The sequence below is a fragment of the Panulirus ornatus genome, chromosome 53, assembly GCF_036320965.1.
Source record: "Panulirus ornatus isolate Po-2019 chromosome 53, ASM3632096v1, whole genome shotgun sequence".
NCBI lineage: Eukaryota > Metazoa > Arthropoda > Malacostraca > Decapoda > Palinuridae > Panulirus > Panulirus ornatus.
Genome location: NC_092276.1, coordinates 3,768,763 through 3,783,333, shown reverse-complemented (window position 1 = coordinate 3,783,333; position 14,571 = coordinate 3,768,763). Strand labels below are relative to the sequence as shown.

The 14,571-nt window shown below is 39.8% G+C and overlaps 1 protein-coding gene across 5 annotated transcripts in view; it reads right to left on the bottom strand.

The window, feature by feature from the left end:
- LOC139765190 (plexin-B-like) overlaps nucleotides 1-5,076 on the bottom strand; it is a 538,550-nt gene extending 533,474 nt beyond the window's left edge. For all 5 annotated transcript variants that reach the window (XM_071692470.1, XM_071692474.1, XM_071692472.1 and 2 more), the window contains exon 1: nucleotides 4,725-5,076. The gene's annotated coding sequence lies outside the window, so the exon portion shown is untranslated. The remainder of the gene's footprint in view (nucleotides 1-4,724) is intronic.
- Nucleotides 5,077-14,571: the final 9,495 nt, after the last annotated feature.

The window sequence follows — 14,571 nt, the reverse complement described above, 5'->3', positions numbered from 1 at the left end:
ATATATATATATATATATATATATATATATATATATATACTTTAGCAACAAGGTTTCAGAGGCTCCTCTGCCCACACAGCTCAGAGCCGCATCAAGCTGCACTGCTGTTCCTAAGAACTGTCAGAATGTTTGAGGCCGCGGCCTGGAAAACCTAAGTCACCCCCTCCCCTAAACACACCCCCGACTGATCATGTACATTATTTATTTGCCCATATTCAGAAACAGCAGTATCTAACGCATCCATATTGTTTCTTCGGCACTAGTGGGCCAGAGAGCAATAAAATCATTATTCTTTTTTTTTGGGGGGGTCCAGTCTTGGAAGGCAGACATAGCTCGGCGCAGGCTGTACTGAGCAACAACAGCACCCCAGTGCGAAGCGCGCGCATTCGTAACCTGAATTCGCTCTGGCGATAACGGAGGCAGTCACTCAAACTTGAGGCGGCCGTCCAAGTTCCCAGTCTCGAGGAGTAGCGAACAGAAGGACCCGGGCGGCGTGTCTCCGACCACCCCACTATGTGATCGACGTGTAAAACTTATTTAGCAGATGCACTTTCCGTGCGCAGCGACACGGAGCGTATGTCCGCGTGTCAGTCCGTCGGTCCCAGGGGGTGAGCCTGGTCCCGTCTGCCGCCATGCCCGTTGCCGCAGCCTTCCATCATAACATTTCGGGAGAGGCAGAACAATGTGTGGTGGAGGGGGAGGGCCTGGTGGGAGAGGTGGCTTAGTTGGGGGGAGGGTGAGGGGTACCGTTTCTGCTCATCTTCTCATTAGCGGTTAAATAGATTTACAACCACTAGAGGCATGCGAGTGTTTGATTACGGTGCGTTGATAATGGAATGATCGCCAATCAATTAACTGGGGGAGACAAAAATTCGTAACAAACACGGGCCAAGCTACATTTTTATTCTATTTTTTTTCGTTTTTGTAAACTCGATTTCGGAATCTCTCCACCACCTGCAAGTCATCTACTCCCCCCCCCCCATGTACATTCCCCACGTCATGTCTGGCACAACATATTACAATCAGGTTTTCCTTTATACTCTGTGGTGGTCAACGAAATAGAAAATTTAGCCAGGGAATGCAACACTACCATGACGCCGGCGCCCCACACTATCAGTCAATCTGCCCCACCTCACTAACCTCCATCAACCTAGACTCCCTCTCCCCACCATCACCACCACCACTACAGCACCGCCCACGGCAGGACAGTGGTAGCCACCTACCACGTGATCTCACCCTTACACTCCTCCGTACGTGCCTGTCCATGCGCGCGCGTGCACGTGTGTGAAGCATTAGCGCACCAGCTGGATTACGCTCGTTTAAAGCTGATGCGCACCTTCTTAATCTTCCACTTTCAGCTCCAGAAGCCTCTCCAACGCCGCCTCTCCAACGCCGAAGTTTTGTAACCCCTGTGCGCTCTATACTTGCCTCCGCCTACCCCCAGCCACGTAACCTTCATCCATGCTGTCCTTTGTCTGAGTATACGTTTAAAAAGACATGGAAATTAAGAATTAAATCCAGTAATCAGTCCGTATTACACATTATCGTTTCACTGGTGTGGCATGATACACTCTATTACAAGAATGTTTCGAGAACAATAAAAACAAAGGTACTACCTCAAAAAATAAAACTATAAGACTCTCTCTCACAAGAAAATAAAAGTATTAGGATTTACAAACATGTTCCGTGCTTAAAAGGATTAAAGGGTCGATATTAGTATGGGAAACTTCTCCACCTCAATCCCATTAGTGAGTCTCAAACAGCAAGACGGACGTGTGAGGTCTCAAAAGGAAATCAGAGGTTGGACCGATACCTTTTACACATTAACTTCAATATCATAGTAACAAAACTCACCGACAATTTTTGCTGTTAGGCATAACATCACCGAGATCCTAAAATGATAAATTATGACCAACAAAAACAGCCAAGACTTTATTACTGTAGATACGAAATAATCCAACCGTTGACCCAGATGCGTCCCACAAATAAACCTACAATAAAATGGACTCACTATGTCCATTCATTTGAGATGCTGTACAGGGACAGGGAGATACGCCTCACAAGGGAATCGCTCCTACCCGAGATGCGGCTTAGCTAGAATTTGTGAGATGCGCTTCGGACCGGCTTGTACAAAGCTGAGTTTAAGGACCAAGAGCAAGCAAGAGGTGGTGATCATCGCCTTAGATGTGACACAGATTACAGCACAAGCGAGCGAACCCATCCTGAGCCTGGTTTGTAAACAAGGGAAGACAACCCAACCTACTGTAATCTAAGACCTGCCATCGTAAAAAAAAAAAATTTACACCTAGGGTACATGATTTATTTATGTTATCTGAGACGGCACGGGCAGCTGAGGCCATACCATTAGATATATATATATATATATATATATATATATATATATATATATATATATATATATATATATATACGATAGCCTGAGCCAGGTACCCATTCTATCGACCCCATTTTATGGATGAACAGCTGGGTTGACTGTGGACCGACTGTGGCATCCACGATTCGAACCTATGCGTCACGGCCAGGAACGCTAACCGTTTCAACACGTCAAAAATGCATATGGATATAAGTACTCGATTACTCGACTTATGTCATATTATTTACACAAACGACTGGACAATTAATATTTTCGTCGAATTAAAGTTAATTAGGGCGGCAAGAAAGCTCTCAGGAGCTCACATTGTTTTGAAACATACTGCAACTAATTCTTTTCTTCCCCAGGCCTCAGATGTTAACAGAACGTAAAACGAAAACTGCAATGCATTTGGCCTTTGCACATCATGGTACCAACACGTCTGGGAATCGATTATATTTCATATGAAATACTTCAACACATACTAAGAAAAATAATACTGTACGTTTGAAAGATGGTAAACTTACTTCATACGGCAACATCGTTTTCCTAACATTCTGGCAAAACATTAGCATATAGAACACTTCTCTCGTTTCTTATATACAAGTACCTGTGAAGCAAGTTTTACTGTAAAGTCATCGACACTACCAACTTACATTTTCATCAAAGGCACAAAAATCAATAACGTTAAAGAGCTATGATAAAATAAGCTCGAAAACAAGGGTCCTGAAATCTCATTTGTATATGGTTTACAAAGTTATGGATTACTTACAACCTGCATCATGGTGGACATTCTTCCTTACTTATGTTGCATAGCACTGAAGACGCCAAGACCCTAATCATTAAGAGTTAACACTCCAAAGACGGAGGTTAAATTATATTACGGCAACGATCGCCCTCTCTCACCTCGCTCTCAGCTGGGCCATTAGGGGAGCCTAACATGATTTCCTTGTTCGTAATCATATTACAGTGTTTATTTCACGTTTCCCCGTCCTCCTGAACTCGGATGAAACGGCTCAGGCGCACTGTCGAAGTGACTACACACAGCACAGCAGATGCACTGTTGGAAACCTCCTAGACAGTCCATTTCGAGTATTTCTCTCATACAGGACTATGTTAGATGCAAACTATCTTGGCCTAAAGTCTAATAATGCCTCCCTATATAATTCACCTGAAAGACTGCTAATACATTTGCTGAAATATGTCATCTTAGCAAAACGAATATTCATAACCAATTTAAACTTTTCTCAGCGGCATTTTCAAGTCACGTTATGAGTGAATAAATGAAAATAAATTAATTTCGTCAAAATAACCATACACATGTAACTATAAATTTCCGTAATATAAGGAGCAGAAATGATATGCAGTAATTTATCAAAACCTTGCTCTCATTTTCTTAAATCAATGTTTAAGCTTACACTTAGTTAAGCGGCCAACCTTAATGGCTAGAGAGGGTAATTAAAATCAGATCATGAATGAATGAAACTACAAAAACATATTCACCAAAGCATAAACATTTTATATACCTAGCTGAGTATGTAATTCATACATATCAACGAGCTTTTAAAGCTATGCACTAGCTACAGGAGTTACGTGTTCACGAGATACTTGCATTATGAGCTTTGACAGCAGTAGAGCAGGTGATTCAAATAAAAGTAATGGAAACGTAATGAACAGTGGAACTGGGCTTTTTGGAATACCTAGTGCCTTATGTAACATATAATCTTTTAAACATTACGAACCTTCGTTCTCACGTGAACAGACTATATAGCTTGTCTCATAACTGCAATCTGCATGTACGTAACGTTTTCGATAGTTCGTTAGAATCTTTTTTTCAAATGAAATAACCATGTTAATTACAAGTGCCCAGGTATATCATAGACAAATTCTGTCCCCAGCTGACCATAAATTAGCTATTGGCTATTACGGACTAGTCATTAAGTCTCTAAGCACCTTGTTACCACCTGGCAATCACTGGCGATATTCACCGGCACCATCGTTATTCACAATTACCTCTCATATCGTATAACGAACTGCTAACAATTAAGCGCAGGTTACTTCACACTGTCGCCTGTGTTTAAAACTCCCGGGATAATGTTTCATCATCGACAGTTGTATGAAAACCGTCGGTGAATTCTAACCAAGTCTACTCAATCCCTTCAACTGACACTTGTCACCTACAGCACACATAAGAGATGGCAGTTCATAGGATGTGGCCATATTAATGAGTGAAGATCACCTACCAAACTTCAAACCAAGTTTTTCCAACACGAGGCGAGTTGCAGAAACTTTTTTTTTGCTGGCGATTTTAAGCTGCTAAAATAACTGCGAAAAAATGTGTCCGAACACTTACCTCACTTCATAACCCATGATCAAAACAAAAGAGTAGTCCCGTGCATGGCAAACGCGAAACAAAAATACTCAAATCTCTTCACTGGATGTTCTGCAGAGTTCGTACGCGGGCCTAAACTTCTTGCAAGAAAAACTTGTTCCGACACTGGTCTTATCAATCAGATGCAACATCAATAGCCACTGACACAGATTGCTTTACTTCACCTGAACACTTGGCTATCACAATCAAACCAATGAGAAGCCAACTAACACGAACAGCGGATTTTGGGCAAGTAAATAGCACAGCACGCGAACACAAACTAACTGAGTACGTCCTCCCTCCACGCTTGCCAAACGTACACTAACCGCTGATTGGTTCTCGAAGTCTGAGTCTGCAAGGAGGCCACTCATCGAGCATTCTAAAAGTTTTAGATACTTCGTTGCTCTCTCGCTACGTTCGAGTTGTATTATATTCCATGTCACTTAGAGTATTAGCTTTATATCTCACTCTAAACAACCTTAGAACTGACAGAGAGCAGTCTCGCGCGTACTTATATAGCTTTAGATGGCCAAACAGAATATTTCAATAGTTGGCAGATGTCGCCAACTAACGTCCACGAACCAAGAAATTCTACGAGGTGTATCTCCTGCTTTCGCTGGCACGCTGTAACGAACTCATCTGCGATCGCTGCTACGTTATCTCGTTCATTGGTGCACATACAACTGTGCTGACCAGTCTATATAATCTTTACTAATGACAGTACTTTGAGAGGTATCTAATTCCAATAAAACTTTATTATTATATCTATTTCAGAACAATTACATGACACTTCGCAAGCCTCTCTTGATTGCCTTTAGCATTACAGAAAGCAATGATTATCAAACCTACTGTAAAATTATTTGACAGTTTTACGTGTTATTAGTTCCATGAATAAATTCCCCATTACGAAACTCGACCTGACAAAGTTGTAAATGAAATGAATTTGATGTTGAAGATATATCAAGGTATGTATGCATCAGTTATTGTATTTTACAGATGAAGTTTTGATAGAAAATAAGTGTCTCCTATGCGTTGTAAATGACTTACCAACGAGTGAAAATCGAAGAGTTTGCTAAGTCCAGATGGCTGGAAAATTAGCATAGACGAACTTAACGTCTGGACGAGAATGAGTGTACAAGAAGTGGAGTGAAAGATGAAATTTCGAATCAGCTTAGCGGGCGTAACGTAAACACATGATGAAGCATTCCTAATGTTGAAAATATTGATCCCGAATTCGAAACTCGTTCACGTATAACTGCTTCTTAATTACTCCATTAATATCGTTGTGATGGTAGAGTGCCTATTCAACTTAGGTTTTCAGGTATAATTTGTTTACATCAAATGATGAGCAGCTGATGAACGCGTTGAAAATGAGAATTGCAATAAATCAGTGAGATATAAGTCTTATTTTTTCTATCTCAGAGAAGCAAAAAGGAAATATTACTATAAAATCGAGTCACTATGTATTCATGTGCATTCAGGTTAACAATGTCTCAAAAACGTAGATAAAGATGTAAGTAATTTCTCGCTGTGCTTCCATTTTCTAAAAATGATGGAGGCGGGAACGAGCATTTTCACAAACAATGCACAACAGATGCTTCAACTCGACAATAAGCCATGAACAACCTCTCCTTCATTAATTCAAATGTCAAAAATATATAATACCTTTCAGAAACATTATATATATATATATATATATATATATATATATATATATATATATATATATATAATATATATATATATATATATATATATGTATGTATATTCTTTATCTTTCATACGTTCGCCATACTCCGCGAGAACTAAAGAACGTCCAGAATAGAAAATTGAGCCTCAACGGAAAAAACAAAATATGGTTTGGTTCTTTCATCTATACATTCTCTTGGAAAGTAATACAGGAGGGAAAGATTAACAGCCTCCTAGTGCCACCCCCGTAGCAAGAGATACGTGGGCAATACTTTTCACCTTTAAAGCTGAGGTTAATATATATATATATATATATATATATATATATATATATATATATATATATATATATATATATATATAGGGGGCCAGGTGAGGATATTCCCTCAAAGGTCCAGTCCTCCGTTCTTAAAGCAACCTCGCTTATGCGGGAGATGGCGAATAGTATGAAAGAAAAGAAAGAAAAGATATATATATATATATATATATATATATATATATATATATATATATATATATATATAATATATATATATATATATATATATATATATATATATATATATATATATATATATATATATACTTTGTCGCTGTCTCCCGCGTTAGCGAGGGAGCGCAGGAAACAGACGAAAGAATGGCCCAACCCACCCACATACACATGTATATACATACACGTTCACACACGCACATATACATACCTATACATTCAACGTATACGTCTATATACATACACAGACATATACATAAATACACATGTACATAATTAATACTTGCTGCCTTTATTCATTCCCGTCGCCATCCCGCCACACATGAAATAACAACCCCCTCCCTCTCATGCGAGCGGGGTAGCGCTAGGAAAAGACAACATAGGCCACATATATCATTCCTCATACATATTCGCCACTTCTCGCATTAGCGATGTAGCGTCAAGAACAGATGACAGCCTCAGAGGAAAAAAAAATCCTCACTTGGCCCGCGTCTCTGTTCCTTCTTTCGGAAAAGTAAAACAGGAGGGGAGGATTTTCAGCTCTCCGCTCCCATCCCTTTTGGTCGCCTTCTACGACACGCATGGAATTCGTGGGAAGTATCCTTTCTCCCCTATCCCCAGAAACAATATATATATATATATATATATATATATATATATATATATATATATATATATATATATATATATATATATAAACTACGGATATCCTGCTTATGTCCTAACTACAATGAACCCCAGATCAAAATGCCTTGTACCCAGCAAATCGTCTCTGTAATGTCAGGATATTCCGGGATCAGTTCGAACATGAGGGCGCGTATGCGGTGCCATGTCCCGCGGGCTCTGACTCTCGTCCGCCATCTTGTTAGATATGTTAATAAAACATCAACGTGAACTCTTACCTGCAACACCGCTTTAGCCGGGAACCGAACCCCGGAGTCACGTTTATATATACCTCATCATGCCTTGCGCTAGTATACAGTGAGTGCGTCTGTCCGTCGTGGGTTTTTCTTTCTAGTTTGTAAATTTTGAAATGATATTGGTGAGGGTAAACCTTGGTACCCAAGTAGCAGGGGCGAGCCGCCCCACTGGTGAGGGAGCCGAGGGGTCCGCCAGCACCACCGTGCGCCCGCCAGCAAGCTAGTCAGGGGGACCCAGACCTGCCAGCGATCTCCTAGCCCACCGCACTCACTCCCAGAGCTTTAATACTGAATACCATACTAGTTTGTCTGTCGCTTGGTTTATATATATATATATATATATATATATATATATATATATATATATATATATATATATATGATAGATACTGTACGCAAATACATATATATACTTGATTCATTAATTCACAAGTGTTCAGGAAATATTCGTCCAGCATACGTTTTATTTCCTCTGCTTTTCATAAAACAGTATTAAAAGCAATGTACGTCCGGCAGTGGAGAAGGAAGAAAAAAATGTATATTAAACATTCATTGTATATCAAACATTCATTGTATATTAAACATTCATAGTATATTAAACATTCATTGTATATTAAACATTCATTGTATATTAAACATTCATAGTATATTAAACATTCATTGTATATTAAACATTCATTGTATATTCTTTTTTTCATTAATTAATTGTAGTAAATCTTACGGAAAAGTCCACCGCAGTTACTCACGGGCTATTTCATTTATATTCTCTGGTCACTTATTATGGTCAGAGAGTCTCTCTTCCATCAGAAGGAACGAGGAGGGGGGGAAAAGGAGAGTGAGAGATAACCAGCGACTGGTATACGGGGCTGTGGTCCCGCCACCTTGGTTGGTATGTCATTTGAGACTGACATTAGATACAGTCTTTAATCAAAACCAAAAACGAAAGAGATGTCTACATATGAAATGTCGTATAATTACACATAAGTTTGGGCTATGTGTGTGTTAGAGATATATAGACGGCGCTGACGCACAGAATATCTGTAATGTTACTGACTGGTTATATATATATATATATATATATATATATATATATATATATATATATATATATATATATATATATATATATATTATTCTTTTTATACATATTTGCCTTAACCCGCGTTAGCGTTAAGAACAGAGGACTGAGCCCTTAAAGGGAATATCCTCCCTTAGCCCCCTTCTCTGTTCCATTTGGAAATAAAAAGGAGGGGAGGATTTTCAGCCCCCGCTCCCTATATATATATATATATATATATATATATATATATATATATATATATATATATATATATATATTAATAAACCGCATTTTACAGCCATCACTGGGAAGGGTAGTCAGTAAAGATGGTTCGATAAGCTTCTATAATTATTAAGTTCGTTTAATAGGTTTCGTAGCTGTTTCACGAAGGTTTGAATACACTTTCAAGCGAATGGAAATAGGTAATGGGAGAATAATTAAGTTCATCTAATAGGCTCCATAAATGTTTTATGGAAGTCTGTATGCACTCTCCAGTAAGTGGAAATAGGAAACGAACAAAGATCCACACACGATACACACGATTGTGTGAATAAAGGAGAAAAAAAAGGAGGGAGATATAGTTTGATAATTATGATGATCAAAAATGTTATTTCTGCCGGAAAGGTATGACCATGATAGTTAGAAGCATCATCATTACTAAGCACCATTAATCTCAAACATCACAAATCCTAACCTAACCTAACCTAACCTAACCTAACCTAACCTAACCTAAGTCTATTTTCCCCCAATTTTAGGCTACCAAGTGCATTCTATTTTTTTCTGAATTACAATATCACGAACCGTTCAACACGAGACACTTCTGTAACTCGTTATCAATTTCCGTGCGGCTTACATGTGAGACACAAGCCACATTATACCTTGCCCTTCACGTCCTACATCCATAGGTCGTGTCTTCAGGTAGCGTCTATACGCCCATAGTAAGAGGTCGTGTCTTCAGGTAGCGTCTATACGCCCATAGTAAGAGGTCGTGTCTTCAGGTAGCGTCTATACGCCCATAGTAAGAGGTCGCGTCTTCAGGTAGCGTTTATACGCCCATCTTACCAGGCTTCTCCCGTGTTGTGGAACGTCGCGACTTTGGGTTGCCGCAGGTCCCAGCACTCCCTCCGCTCACTCGCCGCCGCTGTGGAGACACCCTCCTCCTCCGTGCTCACCATTAAGGCCCGTGGTCGAGCATGATACAGCAACACCATCCCGCAACCCTTGGAAAACCTCAAATAATTCTATGATCCACGGTGGAGGCCGAGGTCCGAACCCCCCTGGCTGGTCCCTTTCTTGCTTCACCCACAAATCTCCGCAAATAACACATGAAATCTCGCGAGGAAGATGAGTCTTGAGAGGAATTCGTCCCCTCCGTACGACAGAAAAAGAAAACATTAAGAGGCCCAATTTCCTTCCTTTGTCCTTCGCTTCTGAGCCGCTTGTCCGGCACCGACCTCATACCAGCGTTGCCAACCCACAAGGGCCGAAATAGCGCTAAAGGAAATACTTGGAAAGTAGCAAAACAAAAAAAAAAGTCGCTAGATTACAAAATATCTCTTGAAACACATTAAGCACTTTGGTGAATGTGTGAGAATAGTTACTGGAGGAAACACTACCACTACTCCTATTACTACTACTACTACTACTACTACTACTACTACTACCAATAATAATAATAATAATAATAATAATAATAATAACAATAACAATACTACTACTAATAATAACAATAATAATAATAACAATAATAATGCCATCATGTTTAAACGTTAATTCATCATCTGTCTCGTTACTTTTAACATGCTACTCGAAGTGAGGCCCACTAGCTCTTCTCGTGATATGATAATTAACATGACTGGCAAAACATTTTTTTTTTTCCTGTCCTTTTTCAGATCACTTCGGCTGGTGGAAATGACAGTATAAGAGCTTTTACCAGACGGTTACACAGTTCAGTCCACAGCACTCTGCTGGTTTTTAAGATCCCTGACAGCAACAGGAAGCAGTGTGTATATATATATATATATATATATATATATATATATATATATATATATATATATATATATATATGTGTGTGTGTGTGTGTGGTGTGTGTGTGTGCGCTTTTTTTAAATTTTGCTTTGTCGCTGTCTCCCGCGTTTGCGAAGTAGCGCAAGGAAACAGACGAAAGAAATGGCCCAACCCACCCCCATACACATGTATATATATATATATATATATATATATATATATATATATATATATATATATATATATATATATTATATATGTATATATATTGCTATAGGTTACTACATCCCAGGGAAGATTCATCAACACAGTGTCATTATGTGCAACATCTATCTCGCAATTCTCGGCTGTATGTAGTTTCTGATCACTTAATTAGCGACAGATGGCGACGCTGATTAGAAATGTAATCGATCTGTCCCAATTTGGAAACTAATTACTTCCGCGGAACTCGAGTCTTGCGATCGTCGGCAGTTCTCAAGCACACGGAAACCGAAAACACAGACAATTTTCTTTAAAAAAACTCTCACAAGCGTCTGCCACTCGGTGCTCCTACAGTTTCAAGAAAAAGGGGGGAAATAAAAGGCGACGACGTGTGTCGTTGATGGAAATTTACCCTCACAGTCTTTCACGGTAAGAGTCTTAATGCTCAAGAGTCTTCCGCACATTCGAATCTAATTTTCGATTTTGCATCAGCGTATGGAACATCAGTGATCAATGGATCTGTTTTGGCTGCTGGAATCAGAGTAGCGGAGGTACTTAACAAAATTTCGTCCACGGGTTGGTGTCTCACTGAAGAACTTCCAACTGCCTCTGTAACCACTGTAATACAGGCTGTAATTAGAGCATGGACAAGTTACTGATTGGACCACATTGTATACTGTGCAGCAATGCAGCATCGCACCAATTTTTCAGACGTCCTCACCGATTCAACAAGAAATGTGTGTCCTTCCTCTCACGAAAACAAACGCCTCACCGCAGCTTCCACGGTTATGCATCTAGTGTCACACAATGTCTGTACTCTGAGTAGCTCTTCTCCACAGCCCAAAGCTCTAAACAACATTGTTTACAAGACCAGTCCTTTGGAAGAATGTTCAAACCAACAAAGTGTCAAGTTTCATAGTCTTTTATATCAACAGAGATCCACGTCTCATAGTCTTCGTTTCCAAGCCAATGTAGCCTTCGCGTTACATACAGTCCATGTTCGCAACCAAACGTAAACTTTAAGCGTTACACACAGGATGTATTCTTCACCGAATGTGAGTTTCACGATTTCTTAAAAATATCATGTTAATATGAAGTGTGTGTGTACCTGACATTGCAAGAGGTGGGAGTGGAATGACTCACAAACCCTGCCCTAGTTACACAATCCTCCTCACCATCTTCATTGTTACCTGGTGTTGACGCAAGCACTGCTAGCTTCAAGTCCAGTCTAATTCTGAGGATTGCCTCGCACTCATCACAAGTACCTCCTTGGTCTTCGCCATGGTAACTGCTCCACCACACTCAGTTACACTGTCATTCTTAATGCGTCAAATCTTGTTCAGTGTAATACAGCAGTATCTTACAATCACACCGAGGGGCTTGTATCACTGATAGATCATCCACGGCTTCGTCTGTTAAAAGAAATATACTAACCTTCCTGATGTGATTATTTCCTGAACTCTCCTCCCAATATACCAAAAACGAATTTACAGTAATGTCTCAATAATCTTCTGTATGCACACTTCCACGTCCCTCGCAGTTTTGGTAACGATGAAAATTGTTTCTTTTTCGAAAGTTTCAGTTTACCAGGTCGAGGCTGGGGAAAGGTTATGTAGGCATTCTGTCACGAGGAAGGTCACCTGCCTCTCTCCTTCACAAGTGCCAAATGGATTCACAACTGCATTTTGGAAATGCAGTTATAGTTCGCCGTGAGCTCTCTAAACAGATCAAACGCTTTGATGTGTGTTTTTTTTCCCCCCGTCCTTCAGCAACATGTTTCATCAGTTCGGATAATTGCTGAGTTCACAGAACATTGGCAAAGAGACAACAGGCTTCTTCTTCTTCGTCTTTATTTCCAGGAAGCCTAAGACGTTCTTAAACACAACCTTTTCTGTCTGGACTCAAGTCAAAATTCATGATTTTCTTTGGCACAGCGAAACATCTAACACCAGTCCTTTGTCTTCAACATGACACGTCACATCCATATTCCAAACACCCAACATGTTTACTCAATACATCGACTAAAAAAAAATATTACTCTCATTCACATTATGTGATGTCAATATATATATATATATATATATATATATATATATATATATATATATATATATATATATATATATATATATATATATATATATTACAATTTAGATTTCAGAAAACGAAGAGCTGACTTACAGTATGGAGGAACGTCGCCAAAAGTCTTTAATTCATTACCAAACCCGTCGCAGACTGGCTCGAGAAGTATTACAGGCCGCTTACAGCCCCGCTGTATTTTGTAACTTCGTAGTTACAGTGGCAACAAAGAAGCTTCCTCGCTGTGGCCTGGATGCGCCACGGCTCCGCACTACAGCGCTGTAACAAACTGTGGCTCGCCGCTGTTAATAACTAGCCCGGGTTCGAGTCCCGAACGAGACTAGTAGCAATAGCAGCAGCAGCAGTCGGCACTCAGCCAATTCGCTGTGGCCGCGGGGCGTTGCTGCAGACCGGCGATTGACTATCTCCCCCTCCCCTGCACGCGTCATGAGCCCGGTCCTGGGCATACATGACGCTCATGAACACCCCACACCCCCCACCACACACACACCCCCGGGCCACTGGTGTTGCCGCCCCAGAGATAAATCAACGTCACTAAAACGTCAAAAGAAAAACTTTCAGCGTCTCCTGAAATCTAAAAAAAATCTAGTTTTCTGAATTTGAGACGTACAATCATGCACATGAGTTGTTGTTAACTGTATCTTTTAAGTCTTCAAGACGTTTCTCAATGGTAATCTTCTAAAATTATTTATTTGCAAAATTCGTCTTTGTCTATGCATCTTATCTCCCATTACAAATAATTGTAGTATATTCCTTTTTTTTTCCGTAAATGAAAGCTCTATAATGGTGTGTAGGTGGTAGCAATCCTATGTTTATTATGTATACTTTGTTTATTACCAAAAGTGACTGAGTAACCTTACTACCTCTATGTGTAATTGTAAGATGCATTTGTACTATTATATGTATATGTATTATAAAGAGTGAGGAGCGTGTATGGGATGGAATGAATTGGTTCGATGTGGTATATGGGGAGCGTCGTGCTGTCAGTGGGCTGAATCAGGGTATATGAAGCTGTCAGGGTAAACCATGTGATGAACCTTCAGGCCCTGGCTATGGATGGCATTTTTCATTATAGTATATATGACAGTTAGATAATGGACGCGCGGAAATAAGGCCATTGTTCATTTGTTCGTGATACTAACTCGCTGAAATGGGACTGGCATTCATACATACGCACATACACACACACACACACACATATATATATATATATATATTCTTTCTTTTCTTTTAAACTATTCGCCATTTCCCGCGTTAGCGAGGTAGCATTAAGAACAGAGGACTGGGCCTTTGAGGGAATACCCTCACCTGGCCCAATTCTCTGTTCCTTCTTTTGGAAAAAAAAAAAAAAAACGAGAG